Below are 19,665 nucleotides of genomic sequence, written 5' to 3' on the forward strand. Positions count from 1 at the left end.
GGGCCTAAAGAGGGAATTTCCCATGAATGTAGAACGTCTTTGGATGAAATGAATACTTACTTTTTTTCTGTAGATAAAACTACTCAATTGCCAACTTCTAATAGTCAAAATTCTCCTGGTTTTAGGTCTGATACAAGAATTATATAGCAATTGAAGTACAAGTCTTCATAATTTGAATCTTTATAGATTCGATATATAGTCAGGGAAGGGTTATTGATTGTATTTATGATGTAAAGAATTTGTAGTAATGGTAGGGCAATTAGGATTAAGATAATGTCTGGTAGGATAATTCAGACTTTTTACTTCTTGTGCATCTGTTGTGCTTGTGTGAATTAATTTAATTGTTAATATTACTGAAATGATATAAAGGACTAAAGAGCTAATTAGGAAAACAATTATTAATGTATGATCATGAAGGTGTAAAAGTTCCTCTATGTCAGGTCACGTTGCATCTTGAAAACTCAGCTGGAAAAGATACGCCATAGAGATATAAAGGATTTGAACATATAATTTAACTTTGACAAAGTTATGTAATTTTTATTAATTTCCCATTTGACAAGGACATAGTGGTTATAATATTGGCTTGAAACCAGTTGGGGGATTCTTTTCTTATTTAAGTTTATGTAAGTATGTTCTTAGTTTCTTTAAATGATGACATGGTGGGGGGATTCCATGTTGTTATGCAAGATTAAGTAGTTCATTCTATTGATACTTCTCCTTTAGAGGCAAATGCTTCTCAAATTATGAAAATCATTCATTCATCATTATGAAATTCATTCATTTACTGAAATTCATTCATTTACTGCTGTTAATGAGATAAATGGACCTATGGATGAGATAGTGTTTCTTGTTGTATATATACATTGGAGTAATCAGAGTAACATCTTGGTATTCCTGAAAAGCCAAGAAAATGTTATGGAAAGTTATGTTAACACCTACAAATATAATTGTGAAGTGGATTTTTGCTCAGGTTGACTTGAGTGTATAACCTGAGAATAATGGGAATCAGTGAACAAATCCTCCTATAAGGGGCAAATACTACTAGCAGTAAGACATAACAAAAATGTGCTACTTCACAGTATGTATTGTGGAGAACAATATCTAAGGATTAATTAGCTAGAACAATCCCTATTAGACCTCCTATTGTAACTAAGAAAACAAAACCCAAGGCTCATAATATGGCAGGTGTCATATAATATTACTTCCATGGAGGGTTGCAGCTTTAATTCTGCTGGTCTTCTTCTTGCTTTCTCCCCTAAACAGAAAGAGTAGATTGAAGCCAGTTGACAAGGGTATTTAGCTATTAACTAAAAATTTGTGGGGTAAAAGCCTGCCAGGGTAGCAAGGACTTAGCTTAATAAAAGTGTGTGATCTGGGGCAGCCCCAGTGGCTCAGCGGCTTAGCACCGCCTTCAGCCCAGAGCCTGATCCTGGAGACCCGGGATAGAGTCCCATATCAGGCTCTCTGCATGGGGCCTGCTTCTCCCTCTGCCTGTGTCTCTGTGTGTCTCTGTGTGTCTCTCACCTCTCTCTCTGTCTTTCATGAATAAATAAATAAAACTCTTAAAAAATTAAACAAAAATAAAAGTGTTTGATTTGCATTTAATTGATGCAGAATCAAGTCTTACAATCCTTACTTCTCAGAAATTAAATTATATTTGCTTAGCATTTTGAGGGCTCTTGGTCTATACTAATTTAATTCCTAGTTTAGCACTGATAATATTGGTGTTGAAGGAAGAAATAATATTGAAACCACAATTAGTGGTGATAAAAAAGTTGTTTCATGTTTTCTAATTGTCATTCTATTTTTATGTTGTTTATTGATGGAAATGTAGTTAGTGATGTGGAGTAAACTAATTGTATATAAAATATAGATTAAGTAATGCTATGATAACTATTAATGTTTGCAAAATAATGTTATTATTTTTTGCTTTTACTTGAATAATTATTCACTTGAGTAAGAATACTGAAAGTAGTGGGAGGCCTCCTAATGATAATATAATAAGAAGAATGAGTATGGTAATCAAGAGAATTTTATTTCATATCATGAGAGCAATAGTATTGTGGTAGGTAAGTTATATATAAATAATATAAATGTATGTGTTTTATAATGTAATCTAATAAATTTAGGATTATTATAGTTGGGTTATAAATTATAATAGCTATTATTCATCCCATGTAAGCAATTGATGAACAAATTATAATATTTCATAATTGAGTTTGATTAATTCCTCCTCATCCTCCTATGATAAAGTGGTTATGGTTAATAATTTAATTAGATGAATGGATGGTGAAATTTGATATAAAATTGATATTGATGGAAGTGTTTATCATTAAAAAATTTAGAACTCTCACTCAGAGGGAGAGGCCCATATAATCAATTTGGGAATCCTTCACTGGCTGAGAACTCTAGTGGATGGCTCCACATTCCTTTGGCAATTGCCTTGGGTGCTGTGCTTTTACTGTATTAACCAAGTAGTTTAAGGGCAATCTGACATTCTTAACAATATGTCATTTTACTGAGGCACTGTGGTGGCCATTCTGGTGGCACTCAGTCTGCTGTAACTACTGAAGGGTTGGTAGCTAAGGCTTGTATATGCAGTAGGACATCAGCTTACTGATTGGAAATGTCAATGCCTCAAGAGCTGGGACATAGAAAACAAGGAGGGTTACTTCTTCAGGTTCTTGCAGATGTACCCAAATGTCTTTCCACATATCCTGACCCCACATAGACTAATTTATGATTATCCATCCCTCAGTTTCTCGTTGTCCAAGGCATAGGATTAATCTCTTTAGAACAGCCCAATTGTGCAACAGATTAATGGTCAAGGTTCATGAGTAACACCAGCCAAACTGTTCTAAGCTCAGCCTGCTTGCCACTGCGTTGGCTGCTGTGTGAGAGGCCCTACCTTGAGGAGGGCTGTGTACACTGCTTGGAGCTGTTGCTCTATGGGGGTATATTGGGTTTCTGCCCCTTTCCAGAGTTAGGACCAAAATCCTAGGGGCACTCTTCCCTTCCGTTGTCTCTGCCACAGTGCCTGACCCATACCTTCCAGAGTTTCTAGACACATCTAACTTAAACATATCTAGCCCTGCTTAGGAGATGTCCAGAGCTTTAATCTGCCTCACTAGTATTTTTGCTTTCTCAAAGGTGGTTTAATGCTCTGATCCCCAGTCCCAGATATGCCCTTTCTTTACCAGGCCATATAAAAGATGAAGGCACCATGCTGGTTGGGGAATAAAAGTCTTCTCAAGACCCCAAATTCCTATAAAGGCTTGCATCTTTTTCACATTCTTAAGGGTTGGATGACCTTGTACTTTATCAATCACAGCTTTGGGGACAATATGCATCTTACCTGGCCAGATGACTCCCCAAACCAGACCGTGGTACCTGGGTCTTGAATTTTTCTGCAGGTTTATTGCCCATCTTCCCCTTGTAGGTGTTCATCCAGCAAAGTCTGCAGAGCATCTAGCAGCTGAGGCAAATTTTCACCTGTTAACATATCACCAATGTAGTAGGCCTACCCCACTAATGAGGGAAAGGAGAACAGGGACACGTTTCCAGCTACCATCCTATGATAGATGGTGGGGTTAGGGAGGTAGACTTGGGGAAGCACTTGAAAGGTTTATTATTGTTCCTCCCACATGAAGGTAGATTGATCTAAGTTATCAGAAACTTGTCAAAGTCTTTTCCATGAAGAGGCAGAAACACTTTTTGCCAAAGCAAGAACAGTAGGACAGTGACTGCAAGTGACAAAAGACTTAAAATAGTTATTATTAAAAATATGATGGGTTTATTATAATGCAATAGACCAGAGAATTTTATTGTTTCCGTGACAGATTTTAAATTTAATTTGATTAAATTAAATTTAAATTTAATTTGATTGATGCCATTATACTAGGACATAGATTTGAAGCATTTCCTAGGAATATAGTCTAAAAAATGTTTAGTATTTGGTAATGCATCCTGTGAAATTTAACACATACAAAAAGTTTCATGTTTGTAAAAATCTTAAGACTTTTGGTTTTCTTAAGTAAGCAAGACCTGATAAAGACAAAACACAGATTCCTTGTTTTCTAGGCATAGTACATTAAAGGTAAAGAAAACAAAAATCTTTGAATACGATTGTTTATGAAGAGCAGGCCAATAATCTAAGAAAACTTAGTTTTTTTTTATTTTCAAAATATATTTTATTTCTTTCTCATATGCATATTGCAGAATTTCCAGGGTAAACATTAGCTTCATATACAGAAATAAAGGAGAGTTCTTTAAGAACTGGCATTGACTCAATCACAAGAATGATCAAATTGAGATAATGGAAAATAAACTCCTGTATTATCAAAACTAAAGAGTTTAGTGAGGAGTTTCTTTAGAAAGATCTCTCGCACTGAGTTCTGAGCCCCCCGGGGGACCCAAACTGTGTCATTTACACACAGACACAAGAAAATGCATGGGTGTGGGAGCAGCGGCTGTGCAGTCTCAGAGATGGTTCTGGATGATGAGTATAAACACTCCAGGTACTTGGTGTTCTGTATGAGGACTTTTACGGGTCAGCTTCAACATTTGGTTAAGAATATGTTTTCTTGGGAGATAAACTTGATACACATCTCAGCACTAAACTGTGGGACTATTAACTGTATTAAATATGCAAGGAAATCACTGTGTATACTTCATTCTCTACATTTCTGCACCATCATCATCGTCTTCATCATCTTTGGCTCTGAAATGCGTTTTCCTGAATTCTTGTTTGTTCATTGAAGGACAAGACGAAGAAGCTGGTGGAAGGTCCTGCAGGAGCTCCACATTCCCGAAGAACCGGCCCACGGGCATGGGCTGGTTGCTGTCCTCAGCCAGAAAGATGCTGTCCTCCGTCTGCAGCGGTGGCCTTGCAGCCTGCTCGGTGTGCAGTGTGGACCCGCCCTGTGCTGAGCAGCTGCTGTGACGCTGCCCCCCAGCCAGAGGTGTGTGCTGGCAGGGCCAGCCAGGCTGTCCTCCGTCTCTGCTGGGCAAGTGTCGCCCACAGCTGTAGGGTGCCCGAGGGGGCGCCCCGCGGCCTCCAGCTGTGCAGGAGCTCCAGCCCCCTTTCCTGGGGGCAGGTGCTCTCTGGCAAACCCCAGAAACTCACTGTTACCAGGGCTCTCGGGTGGTATTCTGGGCACAGCACCACGGTCACTCTGAGGGGCTAGTTTCTGTAATTCTGATTTCACCAGGTAACCTTTGTCCCATTTGAACTTCTTGGATGTTTGTCGACGGCTTTGTGCGATGTCTGACATACTGTCCTGGAAGATGTGGTGGGGCATGGCCCCAGCTGAAAACTTAGTTCTTTTAAAAGAAAGAAAACCAAATTCTAATTTTACAGCAGTGTATTAAAACTCTTCCCATTTTTCTGTTTAATTTACATAAATTCATTTCAGTTTTAGCTTGATTACATGTAAAATTCCTTTCTCAATATTCCTTTTCCACAAATCTTCTGCAACTTTCTATGCCCATCCAGTTTTTATTCCCAGACTCCAGATATGAGTCAGCTATTCACTTGGCTTTTGACCAATATTTGTGATCTTATGGAGCCTGCAGGTTGGGTTTGGGACAAGGGAAATCCTCCAGTAGTCTGCATTTTTTAAAACTCCACACATGCCCTTTTCTTCAGTCTCTGTGGCCAATATTTGGGTTATCTCCTGGGGTATTTATGTTTCAAGGACATGATAAAATTTGCAACTTCAGAGGACAGAGAAAGAATTCAAGTTTTTTCCTAGGAGCTTTGGGGCAATAACTATTTGCAATTTTCCTTTGTATTAGGGATCGGAAGGCTTGGATCATTTCAAGCAACACAACATCTCATCACTTTCTCAAAGATTGTTACCTCTTGCCATTCCAATCAGGCTTTTTTTTTGCAAGTGCCTGGATCTTAATCTGAGGCATTTGGGACCCTCCTACCTTTGCAGAACTGTGCACTGAGGCCTCAACTTATGATCCTGCTCCTTCATCTTGTCTGCCAGCACTGAAGCTAGCAGAGTAGTGGACACTCCCACCTGCTTCTCTAATCTCAGTTCTTCCTCTCACTTTCTAACTTGAGCTTCAGCCTCCAGCCAAAGTGCCTACAGGAGAGGCCAGCTGACTGCAGCTCTTATGCACTTCCCTTCTCTGCTACAGTATTCTCTCTGCAGTTCCTCCAACAAATGCATTGGACTGGCTGGAGTTTTCGGGCATCCTCCTACTCACACAGTGATCCACAGGCATCTAACAGATGGGTCACCCCTCCCCACAGAGAGGTTGATGGCCAACTTGTTTTCCTCTCATGGGTGTCTAATTCCCAAGGCCCATTTCTTCAGTGTCTTGGCTGATTCACCAAATTGCTGATTGACAGGTTCCTCATCAGCTTCCCTGGTATAATCTGAAACTGGCCCCTGTAGTTTGGGGGCTGGGGCAGGAAGAGACTGAAGAAAGGCCACTCCAGCTTGGCAGGTGGCAGTTTTTTTTTTTATTTGGCATTTTTAATTTGGCTTTGTTTTATTTAAGTTTAATGTTAATTCCATGCTGTGTTTCAGTAAGAACAATACAGATTCTGTATCTGTGGCTCCAGTCAGATATCCAGTAGTACAAATTAGCTTCAAGTTACACATACCGAACGAAAGAGGTTGAGCGAGCGAAGGAGGGAAGGGGGGGCCTAAGGGGAAAGGGAAGGAGAAGAAACAAAGAACTGAACACTCATGCAGGCTTTTCCATACCACCTTCAATGCTAACCTGCTTTAGAGGGAGAGTAAAAGTAGGCAAGAATGAGCAGCCATGGATTGTTGAACAGTTACCAGCACCATGCTTTTCAGCAACATTTCCGCAACACTTTTTACAGCAAAACCATTATAACAACTCTTCAAACAATCTTTAACCACTTCAAACTAACATCCAATTAATTTTTAACATTGGTATAAAATTCGATTTAAACAATTAGAAAAAGGAAAAATGATACCACAATGCGTCTATAGTGTGATTAACCTCTCTCTTAGATGCTTGCATCACCTAGAAGTCTAATGGCTTTCAAATGTAATTTCCATTTTTAATGGTGATCTTGCCACATCTGGCAGGAGACAATGCAGTAATGCTGAAAAAGCCTCTACACAGTCCTGAATAGTGTCTTAATACACAGCTGGGACCGGTAAAATACACAGAAATTCACTCTTGCCTTTAAGAACTTTTGAAAACTGTTTTAAAAAAAACCAACAGGGCAGGAACCTAAATTCTGAGACCAAATGTAAAAGTCAGATTTGGTGGTTCTCAGTGACAATGGGGGAATTTCCAATGGGAGTGGGATGGGAAGGAATGGGGTGGTCAGAGATGGTTTCTCTTGTTGGCTTTTATGTCTCACTGATTTTCATCTTCCACATCCTGCAGCGCTTCTTTATTCTGCTCTTCACCATCACCCTGCACGTCTGAAGTCCATAGTGTCAGATTATCATGTAACAACTGCATGATAAGTGTAGAGTCCTTATAGCTTTCTTCACTCAGCGTATCCAGTTCTGCAATTGCATCATCAAAAGCTGCTTTTGCAACCTGCAGGCACGGTTGGGGGAATTAAGAATTTCATAGTAGAATACAGAAAAGTTGAGAGCAAGACCTAAGCGAATTGGATGCGTTGGTGGAAGTTCTGTCATTGCAATATCACTAGCAGCTTTATAAGCCACCAGGCTGTTCTCTGCTGCCTCCTTCCTGTCATTTCCTGTGGCAAATTCAGCCAGATACCTGTGATAGTCCCCTTTCATCTTATAATAGAAAACCTTGGACTCGCCAGTGTTAGCTGCTGGAATGAGGTGTTTGTCCAGTACATCCAGAATGTCACAACAGATTAACTTTAGCTCAGTCTCAACCATTTGCCGATATTCCCGAATCATTTTTAGTTTGTCTTCTCCCTTGTTTTCTTCTTTCTGTTCAACGCTGCTGATTATTCTCCAGGAAGCTCTTCTGGCTCCAATCACATTTTTATATGCAACAGATAGGAGGTTTCTTTCTTCAACTGTCAACTCCACATCCATCCCTGCTACTTTCTTCATTGATTCCACCATTTCGTCGTATGGCTCAGCCTGCTCGGCCAGCTTCGCCTGGTACACCAGATCCTCCCGATCATCCATAGCCGCAGCGGCTCCGGCAGGGTCTGCGCGATGGATGGAAGCGGATAGCGTCTCCGACTCTCTCAGCCTCTCGCTCGGCAGGTGGCAGTTTTAATAAGCAAAGGAAACTTACCTTTGAGGCTTATCTTGGGAGGCAACAAGATGAATGGATCCCTACATCTGCCGGTCAAATCTTAGAAGTTTATAAAGAGTCCCAAAGTGAGTTCAGTCATGTATACTATGTAGGCCTTCTTATCTTAAGGCTATACTGTCTTTGGAGCAGCCTCTGGGGATGAAAAAGGCAAGTAGAACCTACGTTCCAAGGACCAGAGAGGTGAGGAGCCTCCATGTGCTGAAGTCTAGCTCACTGGTCAACCAATAGTCCATCTTCTGATGACCTTTCCCAATAGTAATGGAATTCAAATGGTTAGGGCTCACGTGAGGGCTAGGATTGGTGCAATAATAAGTCTGGATATGAAGTCATAGTGTTTTTTTAATGAGTTGTGTGACAGCATCAGTGATAGGTTGTCACAGGCCATGAGGGTTGATGATATTTCGTTCTATGGAGTCGTAGATAACCTAAAACTTTCATTCAACTAGTGTAAGAAATGCTATGGCAAGTAGGATAGGGATAATTAATAAAAGAAGGCTAATTATGAACATGCTGTTAGGGGAAGGAAATTAAACTTCTAACCGTAGAGTTTTAAGTTTAATATATCTGTTACATATGATAATTGATATTACAAATCTTTCATAACATTTAATTATCATACATTAAACATATTATCTCATTTTACATCATTAATTGTTGAAAATTATTTCACATGATGGGGATGCCTAGGTGGTTCATCTTTTAAAAAAAATGGAGTCTGGGCTTAAATGCTAATGATATCTTAAAAATATTTTCACAGAAACATCTAGACCGGTAATTTGACTGAACACCTAGGTACCGTAGCCTAGCCAAGTTGACACAAAATTAAACACAATGGTTAATTTTGAACTTGGATCTTTCATTGAAGAGATTCCCAACCAAACAAGGGAAAATTCGCCTGATTTCTTCTTTCTGCTTATAGTAAAATGCAACAGATAAGAGATAAATTGAAGATTGAACTGTTGGGCAAGATGGGACCAGCACAAGAAAATTCCCAGCTTATCCAGAGAGTGTACTTACTAACAAAGCCAAAGGTGATGCTAGACAATCATTTACTAAGGAGGTTAAACATGAGGGCACCTGGATGGCTCAGTTAAGCATTTGTCTTTAGCTCAGGTCATGATCCTAGAGTCCCAGATTGAGTCCCATGTCTGGCTCCCTGCTCAGCAGGGAGTCTGCTTTTCCCTCTGCCTCTCCCCCTGTCATGTTCATGCATTGTCTCTCAAATAAGTAAATAAAATCTATTTACAAAAAAGAAAAGAAAAATTTAAGCATGTGACTTATGGATCCAATTGAAATCATCTCAGCCTAAGCCAGAAATAGACATGCTATTATCCAGGAAAGATCTGTAATGGACCATCTTGTCTGAAATCTTGTTCCCTATTAATGCACTAGAGATTGACAAGGCTTTTGAGAATGTTATACTAGCAGAAATGCTTCCAGCCTTAACTGAAAGGGACAGAGACTATATAAAGTGAAGAAAGGATGTCATCCATGGTAGAGCTGTGGACACAAAGGCTTGCACCTAGGACCTCCTCAGGTAGAGCCTCCTCCTTGGGAGGCCAAAACCACAGGGCTGCCACTCCAGCAGGCCAGGGGCAGAGCCAGTCACAGAGGAGTGTCCTCAGTTCTTGAAGTCTAATGGAATGTATCCTCCTGGATTTTGGATTTAAGACCTGTGACCTCTTTGTCCTTCCTATTTCACCCCTTTGGAATAGAAATATCTATATTATGCCTTTCTAACATTTATTTTGGAAGCATATCACTTGTTTTTTGATTTCACAGGGCCACAGATGGGCAGGAATTTTGCTCAAGGATGGATCATAAGCCAAGCCTCACCCATAACTGATTTAGATGATAACTAGATGAAATTTGGGGCCCAGAGTCAATCTTGGATTGGGTTAAAATGTAGGAGGATGTTAAAACTGGATAATTGTATTTTACACATGGGAAAGATGAACATGACTGGGCACAATTGGACTGTTATGAGTTGAACTATGTCCCCCAAAGTGCCTAAAAATGTTACCTTATTTGGAATTAGAGTATTTAAAGATGTAATCAAGTTAAGATCATGTTATTATGGTGGGCTCTAAGCAGATATAACTGGTGCCCTTATAAGAAGAGGAAAATACCACATAAAGACCGAGATACACAGGGAGAATATTACCTGGCAAGAGAGGCAAAGGTGAGAAGGAAGCCCCTGTAAGTCAAGGAACACAATGATGAATGGCCACTGCCAGAAGCTACAAAGAAGCAAGGTAAAGAGTCTAGCGATTCTGAGACAGAGCATGATGTAAATGATACAAATGGAAAAACAAAAAGAAGCAAGCTCTGGTACCAATCCCATTCCTTAGAGCTCCACACTGATGACTTCCCCTGATTATAATTATCTTCCAAAGATTCTGCCTCCAGGGATCCCTGGGTGGCGCAGCGGTTTGGCGCCTGCCTTTGGCCCAGGGCGCGATCCTGGAGACCCGGGATCGAATCCCACATCGGGCTCCCGGTGCATGGAGCCTGCTTCTCCCTCTGCCTGTGTCTCTGCCTCTCTCTCTCTCTCTGACTATCATAAATAAAAATAAAGATTTAAAAAAAAAAGATTCTGCCTTCAAATTTTATCACATTAGGAGGTTTTCAAAATATACACTTGGAGAGACATAAGCATTCACCCTTAAACACCTTCTTCCTTCTTTGAAAAAGGGCTAACCACAATTCTTTTTCATGGATACCAATACCTTTACCATGTTGAAAAAAAACCCTACCTGAATCAGATCATAAATTGGTTTGAAGAGATTTGTACTTGATGCAGACCTCAAATGTACATCGATGTTGAGTTGGTACTCTTGGAAACTGAAGAATAAGTCACAAAGATATTATATATAAGATTAAAACATGACTAACAGAAGTTGGCCGATAGAAACAAAGAGCTAATCTTAAACAGTAAAATGTTGGGGAATAATCAGGGAAAGGTCATTTGAAATATTCCACATAAATTCATCACTATCCTCTGTTTTAGAATAACTTTTCTCTCATACTTCCATCTTAACTGGATGTTATGTTTTCCATGATTTCTTCATTACATATGATCTGAAAGTTAAAAAAGAAAAAATATGAATCATTCTGTTTTATATAAATTTTTGCCACAGAATTTCAGACTTTCAAGTAGAATCTTCTACACCAGTCCAGAGATTCATTCTCAAAACTTTTCTAAACCCATTCATTGAAAAACCATCATGTGCATTTATTTTTTAAAATTTATTTATTTATTTATTTATTTATTTAGAGGTAGAGACATAGGCAGAGGGAGACCCTGGGATCATGACCTGAGCCGAAGGCAGACTTTCAACCACTGAGCCACCCAGGTGCTCTGAAGCCCAGACTTTAAAGAAAGTGGGTGTACTTCATACAATACATTGAAGCCTTTAAGAAAAAAGATAAAGCCTTCAAGGAAGAAGGAACTCTGCCTCCAGACCGCCTTCAATATCAAGATTGTACCCTATGCCGTTCCTGGATTTCCAGTCTGCCACCTGCCCTGCAGATTTCAGACTTGCCAGCCTCACAATCATGTGAGCTAATTCATTAAAATTACCTCTCTCTGTCTGTCTATCCTCCTGCCTATCTCTGTCACTCTGTGTGTGTGTGTGTGTGTGTGTGTGTTTGTGTGTGTGTGTGTGTGATACTTTGGGGTATTGGTTCTATTCCTCATGAGAACCTTGATGAATACAGATTTTGGTAATGAGAGTGATTCTAAAGGAAGAAAATCTTCAGGATGAGTTTTCTGGGTTGCTGTTCTAAGATTTCTGGCATTCTTTCTCAATTCTGATAGTTTTAACAGCACTAATGAATGTATGATAAAGGTGAGATAAACATAAAGTGGAATCCAGCCAAATATATTGATATGGGGCCACTAAGCAGAGATTCTGGATTTAGTGTTGCAGTTTAGGGGTTGGTTGGCTGAAACATTGATCACAGGGTAGCCTACCCTAAATAAAGCCTAAATATGCCAGGACTGCCTCTATACATTTTAAAGGAAGAGATCCAAAGGCTTAGAGAAATTGGAATATTAGAATGGTTTTAGCAATTAAGACCTGCTTACCTGCCTTTGGAAGGTCTGGAGGGCACCATTTTCACCACAACTATGAGAAACAAATTTGTGAGTGAAAGTCCCAGCATCTTTTAAGAGCTCTGTGACTACCCATCTCTGTAGGTTGAAAAATTACGGTGGGAATTACTGACACTTAATTGGGAAACTTAAATGCGATGGCTATAATTGGATCCAGTGTGCAGAGGTCATGTGGCTGGAATTAATGGCCAAAATAAGTGGAGACAGTTACTGTGATGGACATTTCAATCAAAATGATCTGGCTCACAGAGACATGATCTGTGCAAGATGCTCTGCCACTTGGGCCTTATGACCTATCCCTGGTACTTGAAATATCACTGGTAGATATGGATGCTGTTTGGAGTCTTTTACAGGCTTTTATAGTGAGTCACAGTGCAAACCTTTTGGATTTCAAGGCAAAGTTCTGTCATCTTCTATAAATAAATATTGTCTTTTTTTTTGAGAAACTCTTTTTGGCTTGCCACTGGATCTTCATAGAATCTGAACACTTGACCATGGACCACCAACTTACAATGTGACTTGAACTACTAATCATGAGCTGGTGTGTCTGAACCACCAAGTCATAAAATTGGGCATGCACAGTAGTAGTCCATCACTACTGGCATATATGAACTTGGGCCTGTTCAGGCCCTGAAGGCACAAGTAAATTATATGAAGAACCATAATTCCCACCCCTGTTACATTACCTTTTCTAGCCTGCATCTATGACCGTGTGATGAGTACATTATGACCAGTTGGTAGAAGGAAGGGGAATCTTAGCCTTGTTTTCCATGATATGCAGGCACTGCCTGAAAGTGGAGAGATGTGAAAATACTGCTCTGTTCTGGGACATCCCTGAATGACAGTGGTGAAGAAAAACACTCTGGGGCAGTACTCTGGGCAGTGCATGTGGGTGTTAATTTTGCTTGGAAGGAGAAATGACCAGACATGCAGTTGTATACTGATTCATGGGCTATACCCAATGGTTTCACTGAATGAGCCAGGACTTAGAAGGAACATGATTGGATAATTTGTTGTGAGGTCAAAGGAAGAGGTATGTGAATAGATGTTTCTGAATGAGCTAAAAAGGTGAGGATATTTATGTCCTTTGTGAATGCTCAGGACACATCTGAATCATCATATTTAGATTTAAAAAATCAGGTGGAAAGGGTGATCCGTTTGGTGGATACCAGTCATACTCTTTCCCCAGCCCCTCCTATCATTTCCCACTGGACTTATGTACAAAGGGGCTATGGTGACAGGAATGGAGTTATGCATGGGTCAGAAACACGGACTTCCCAGTCACCAAGACTACCTGGCTACAGACACTGTTGAATACCCATTCTGCTAGCAACAGAGACCGATTTGATTTCTTGGCGTGGCACAGTCTCTGGGGTGATTATCCAGCTATCTGCTGGCAGGGTGATTACATTGGACACTTCCATTTATTCTTATTGGAATAGATCATCTGGGTTGTGAATATGTCTTCACTAGACACAATGCTTCTGCCAAAACAACCATCTGTGAACTTATCACTATCATGGAAATCCACACAGCATTGTTTCTGACTTTCTCTAGTCCAGGGTTAGCAGGTTCAAGAATCAAGGGGTGGAAATGGGAATGACATGACTCATTACTCCTTCTGATCCATTAGCAAAAAAATTTTTTTCCTAAACCTGGGGCCTTATACTTTGTTGGTCTGGAAATTTTTGTTCCAAAGAGAGAAATGCTTCCATCAGGACAACATTTGAATTAATTAAGGATAATATTTGGTTCTCTGTCTAGTATAAAATCTATTCTGTTGTTGATTTCTGACCAACTTTATTACCACAGCCATAGCTGAATTTCCTCCTGAACACTATTTTCAAGAAAAAAATGTAGTTAGAAATGCTTTAATGAGGAGTTTGGCTTCTCTCAGAAACAGAGGTTATGAGTCCTTAATTAATTGTTTGATTATACTAATTAAATTTTATTTGATCTTTTGTTCAATCAAACAAGATTGCTCATCCTGCCAAGATTGAGCAATTTAATCCAATTTGAAATGTATAAATTGTTCAGTGTAATATATTTTTTTTTGTTCAGTGTAATATTTTATGTTTGAATGAAACACTGGGTAATTACAATCTACTTAAAAATCCTATCTCTGTAAAAGACAGCCATCTATTTTCTACTTAAGCCACATCTGTTAATACAAAGAAACTAAAAATGTGTTGAAAGCATGCTAACTTTACAAAAATTATGTTTATTCAATGTTTATGTAATAAATCTAATCATTGTTTCTTCATTTATTTTTCCATTAACTTTTCAAAGACTTCATCTAAATGATCTTTGCAGTTTTTCTTGAAACCTAAAATTATTCCATAAAAAGCTTTATTTGAAAAAACATAAAAATAAGAAAAATTTTCCACTTTGGATAATTAACTGTTTAATTTAATTTAATGATATCAAATAATGTATACAAGCTTCTAAAACAATTTGCTTTGAAGAATGTTTTACTTTCATGCGTAAAAGTGGAATTCACTCTATTAACATAATAGAGCAAATACCCAGTAGTGTGATTACTGGAGTGTAGGATAGTTCTATTTCCAGTTTTTAAAGAAAGCTCCATCCTCTTTTTCAGAGTGATTATATCAGTTTGTATTCCCACCAATAGTCCAAGAGTGTTTCTTTTTTTTCCCATATCCTCACCAGCCGTTGTTGCTTGTGTTTTTGATTTATCCACTCTGACAGGTGTGTGGTGATATCTCATTGCAGCTTTGATTTGCATTTCCCTGAGGATGAGTTATGATAAATATCTTTTCATGTGTCTGGTGGCCATCTAAACATCTTCTTTGGAGAAATGTTTGTTCATGTTTCTGTCCATTTTTAATTGGATTGTTTGTTTTTTGAGTGTTGAGTTTTATAAATTCTTCATATATTTCGGATACTAACCATGTATCAAATATCTCATTTGCTAATATCTTCTTCCATTCAGTAGGTTGCCTTTTAATTTTGTTGATGATTTCCTTTGCTGTGCAGAAGCTTTTTATTTTGATATAGTGCAAATAGTTTATTTTTGCTTTTACATCTTTGCCTCAGGATCCATCTAGAAAAATATTCCTGTAGCTGTCAGAGGATTTACTCCCTGTACTCTATGGTTTTAGGCCTCACATTTAGGTCTTTAATCCATTTTGAGTTTATTTTTATGAATGGTGAAAGAGAATGGTCCAGTTTTATTCTTTTGCATGTAGCTCTCCAGTTTTCCCAACACCACTTGTTGAAAAGACTGTTTTTTTTCCCATTGTGTCTTCCTCCTTTGTTGAAGATTAATTGGCCATATAATTTTGGATTTATTTCTGGGTTTTCTAGTCTATTTGATTGAACTGTCTATTTTTAGGCCGGTACCATACTGTTTTAATTACTGGCTATTCTCTGAGTGGAGTGATATTTAATGTGAGATTTCTCTTTTGAGTTTCACTGGCGATAGTGATATTGAACACATTGTGTCTAGGTTTGTGAGGTGATTTTTGCAATTTTTAAATTGAGTTGCTTATTTTTACTCTTGGTTTATGAAACTGCTATATATAGAATACATATGAGTCTCTTGTCCAATATATGTATTGCAAATGTCTTCTCTCAATCTATGACTTTTTATTTTCCTTTTCATGATGATTTTTTGTTTGGATTGGAAATTTAAATTATTCCTGAAAACTAACTTGAATTCTAGTAAATAAATATGGGTCTATCATGAATGACTGAAGGTATAACACAATTCTTTCTTTTAGAGGTTTATATTTAGTTCTATGATCCAAATTTAATTGATTTAGTTGGTATAAGAAAAGGCCAATTTAAAATTTTGTTTACTATACTAAAATCCAGTTGTTAGCCCACCATTTCTAGGGAAAAACTTTCTTTCTCCATTGAATTGTGTTGGTGCATAGAACAAATGATCTGTGTATGGGTGTATTTATGGGCTCCCTTTTTTCCACTGATCAATTTTTCTCTCATCAGTGTAGACACTAATACACTGTGATAAACAATATTTGTATTGTATATCTAGTAATCTGGTATCATAAGATTCAAATTTGTTCTTCTTTTTCAATATTTAATTGTCCATTTCCACATTATTTTTGAATAACATTGTCAATTATTTTTTGGTCGAGTAAGAGAGTTTACTTGGGTCCTGTCCAAAGCACAAATTAAATGGGTGGAATAGACATCTTAATGGTGTAAAGTCTTTTAATCCATAAACATCATTTTTCCTTTTTTGGTCTCTTAAGTTTTTTTCTCAGTAATGTTTTGAAATTTTCAGTATAGAGAGCTTACAGATATTTTCTTGAATTTATGCCTTAATAGTTTAAGTTTTTTAATATTTATAAATGATGGTGCCTTGGGACACCTGGTGGCTCAGTTGGTCAAGCATCTGCCTTTAGCTCGGGTCAGGATCCTGGGGTTCTAGGATCCAGTTGCATCAGGTTCCCCGCTCAGTGGGGAGTCTGCTTCTCCCTCTCTGTCTTCCCCTGCTTGTGCTCTCTCTCTCAAATAAATAAATAAAATCTTAAAAAAAAGATGGTGTCTTAAAAAAAAACCATTTTCCATTTTTTGTTTCTAATATAAAGAAATTTTTTTGTGCATTAGTTCTAATAGCTTTTTTTTTCTAATAGCTTTTTTTGTGGAATACTTTAAAAATTTTTAAATTACATAATTATGGTTTTTTTCTTACAATTTTCATGCCTTTTTTCTTTTGCCTTAATGAATTCAACATCATCTGAGCTGATCAATTTTTGGGGAGGAGGCAAGATGGCAGAAGAGTAGAGGTCCTCAATTCATCTGGTCCCACAAACTTATCTAGATAACTTTCAAAACATCCTGAATATCTACAAATTCAACCTGAGATGTAAAGAGAGAACAGTTGGAACACTACAGAGAGAAAATTGATCACTTCTGACAAGGTAGGAAGGCAAAGAAAAAAAAGGTGGGAGAGGGGAGCTATGACAAGCCAGGCAAAAGTGGAGCTGTGACAAGCCGGCCCAAAAGCTGAGCAGTGGAAGCCATGGAAAGTCAGGGCATGAAATCTGAGCCCTGGACAAGTGGGAACTTTAAAAAACCCATGCCTGAGCCTTCCCTGGCTGAGAGGTGCTCAGCAGGGGAATAGGGCAGAGTCACAGGAGGGGCAACTAAGCCTCAATATTCCTGGAGACACAATAATAACAGGGGCGCCCAGGAGAAAGCTCACCACAAACCCTGGTGGGATATTGGTAAAGGCCTGGAACACCACAACCCTTCAGGGCAATTGGGAGAAGCTGGCCAGTTTCGCAGGGCAGCACTGGAGCTCCCTTTATGCTAGAGCCTGGCAATGGATGGAGGAGGCCATCCTCCATTCCATTCAGATGAGGCAGACTCTGGGAGGCAAGGGACTCTTGCCACTGAGTGCCCTTCAATTTGTGCAGATCAGTGCACCCATGCCTGCCCCAGGAGCATCTAGGCCAGTGTGGACTGGGAGACTGTGGTTTGGTACTTGTGGGGAGCTCTTGGCTCCGGAGCTGGAGATCTGGCTCCTGCCATTTAAAATTTTTTTTCTTCTTTTCACTTTTCACCTAGGAGAGGTGGGGCCTCTAGGGAACAAAGGTCTCAGAGGATAAACAGCTCACACTGAGCCAGGCCACCTGGCCAAGGGCGGGATATCTCTGCCCAGGCACAGACACCTGAGAATCAGTGCAGCAGGCCCCTCCCTCAGAAGAACTGTAGGAAGAACAAGGGAAGAGCAAGTTTACTGAATAAGTGGCACTGGGAAACTCCAGGACTGAGGGAAAATAGTATATAGAACTAGAGGTTTTTTTTTTCATTATGATTTGTTTATATTTCAAGTTAAAATTTCCAGTATTTTTTCTCTTTTCTTGCCTTAACTACAATATTTTACCAACTCTTTGTTTTTAAGTGTTTTCCTTTTTTTTTTTAAGTTCTTTCTTCTTTTTTTTTAAAGATTTTATTTATTTATTCATGAGAGACACAGAGAGAGAGAGGCAGAGACACAGGCAGAGGGAGAAGCAGGCTCCATGCAGGGAGCCTGATGTGAGACTCAATCCCGGGACCCCAGGATCATGCCCTGGACCAAAGGCATGCGCTAAACCACTGAGCCACCCAGGGATTCCCAGATATTTAATTTTTAAAAGTATATGTGTATATACATATCCCTTACATAAAAATATCTATCTTTAGAGTTCAGAATATGTATTTGTCCTAGCTAGTAGTTTAGTTATATAAAGTAATTGATATTTTATTTGGTGAAAACTGCTATCCCAATTTACTCACACAAAGAAACTTATTAAATCAGACATTTCAAATACATTCAGTTTACTGTATTTTAATTATAAGCTATTACAAGGGGCACCTGGATGGCTCAGTTGGTTGAGCCTCTGGCTCTTGGTTTCAGCTCAGGTTATGATCTCAGGGTCCTGGGATTGAACCCTGTGTGTGGCTCTGGGTTCAAGGAGAAGTCTGCTCCTCTCCATCCGCCCCTCCCTCTACTTGCTCTCTCTCAAATAAATAAATAAATCTTTAACAAAAATAAAGCCGTTAAAAGAAATTATGACCAATTTAATATTTCAACAAAATTAGCATCGAGACAATAAACTTTAATTTACATTTCTGAGTCCACTGGTAAATATTGAATAAATAATTTTCAGAGCATTAATTGTAGCACATTGCTCACTGATTTGTTTTCACTTTTCAAGTAATATATTTTCTAGATTATATCTCTGAATTCAGTCCTTGTATATTAGTAATTATATCTTATGACATAACAAATACAATTGATAGATTTTTAAACTTTAGAGAGCAATTTATGTTGTGTACTAGTTCTAATAGTCTTTTGCTGCATGTGTAAAATCTTTAAGGTTTTTATTTATACAATTACATTTTTCTCCTTCCTTGATGTCTTTATAAATTTTTCATTATGATATCATTTCAAAGGTTAGTACTTTTAAAATCAAAAACTCTCATTTCCAAAGTATTATAAACTTAATCTCTAATGTGCTTTAAGATACTTCACTGCACTATTTTTGAACAGAATATAAATCACTATGCTTTACTCCTGAATTTACTAAAACTTATTTTAGTAAGTTGCCACACACAGAATTTTATATGCTCTTTAAGACTATATCTGGGGGGGGGGGCGGGCGGGGGATGCCTGGGTGGCTCAGCAGTTGAGCATCTGCCTTTGGCTTAGGGTGTGATCTTGGAGTCCTGGGATCAAGTCCCATGTCGAGTTCCCTGCATGGAGCCTGTTTCTCCTCCCTCTGCCTGTGTCTCTGCCACTCTCTCTCTCTCTTTCTTTC

General features: G+C 38.7%; 3 pseudogenes; all 3 read right to left on the reverse strand.

Annotated features, from left to right (window-relative positions):
• Positions 1-609: 609 nt before the first annotated feature.
• On the reverse strand, positions 610-3,426 carry LOC144316563 (cytochrome c oxidase subunit 1 pseudogene; annotated as a pseudogene).
• A 745-nt stretch (positions 3,427-4,171) lies between these two features.
• On the reverse strand, positions 4,172-5,984 carry LOC144316564 (UPF0688 protein C1orf174 pseudogene; annotated as a pseudogene).
• Positions 5,985-6,501: 517 nt separating this feature from the next.
• LOC144316218 (14-3-3 protein epsilon pseudogene) lies at positions 6,502-8,194 on the reverse strand (annotated as a pseudogene).
• Between the last annotated feature and the right edge of the window lie 11,471 nt (positions 8,195-19,665).

Source organism: Canis aureus, chromosome 6 (genome assembly GCF_053574225.1).
Source record: "Canis aureus isolate CA01 chromosome 6, VMU_Caureus_v.1.0, whole genome shotgun sequence".
Classification (NCBI taxonomy): domain Eukaryota; kingdom Metazoa; phylum Chordata; class Mammalia; order Carnivora; family Canidae; genus Canis; species Canis aureus.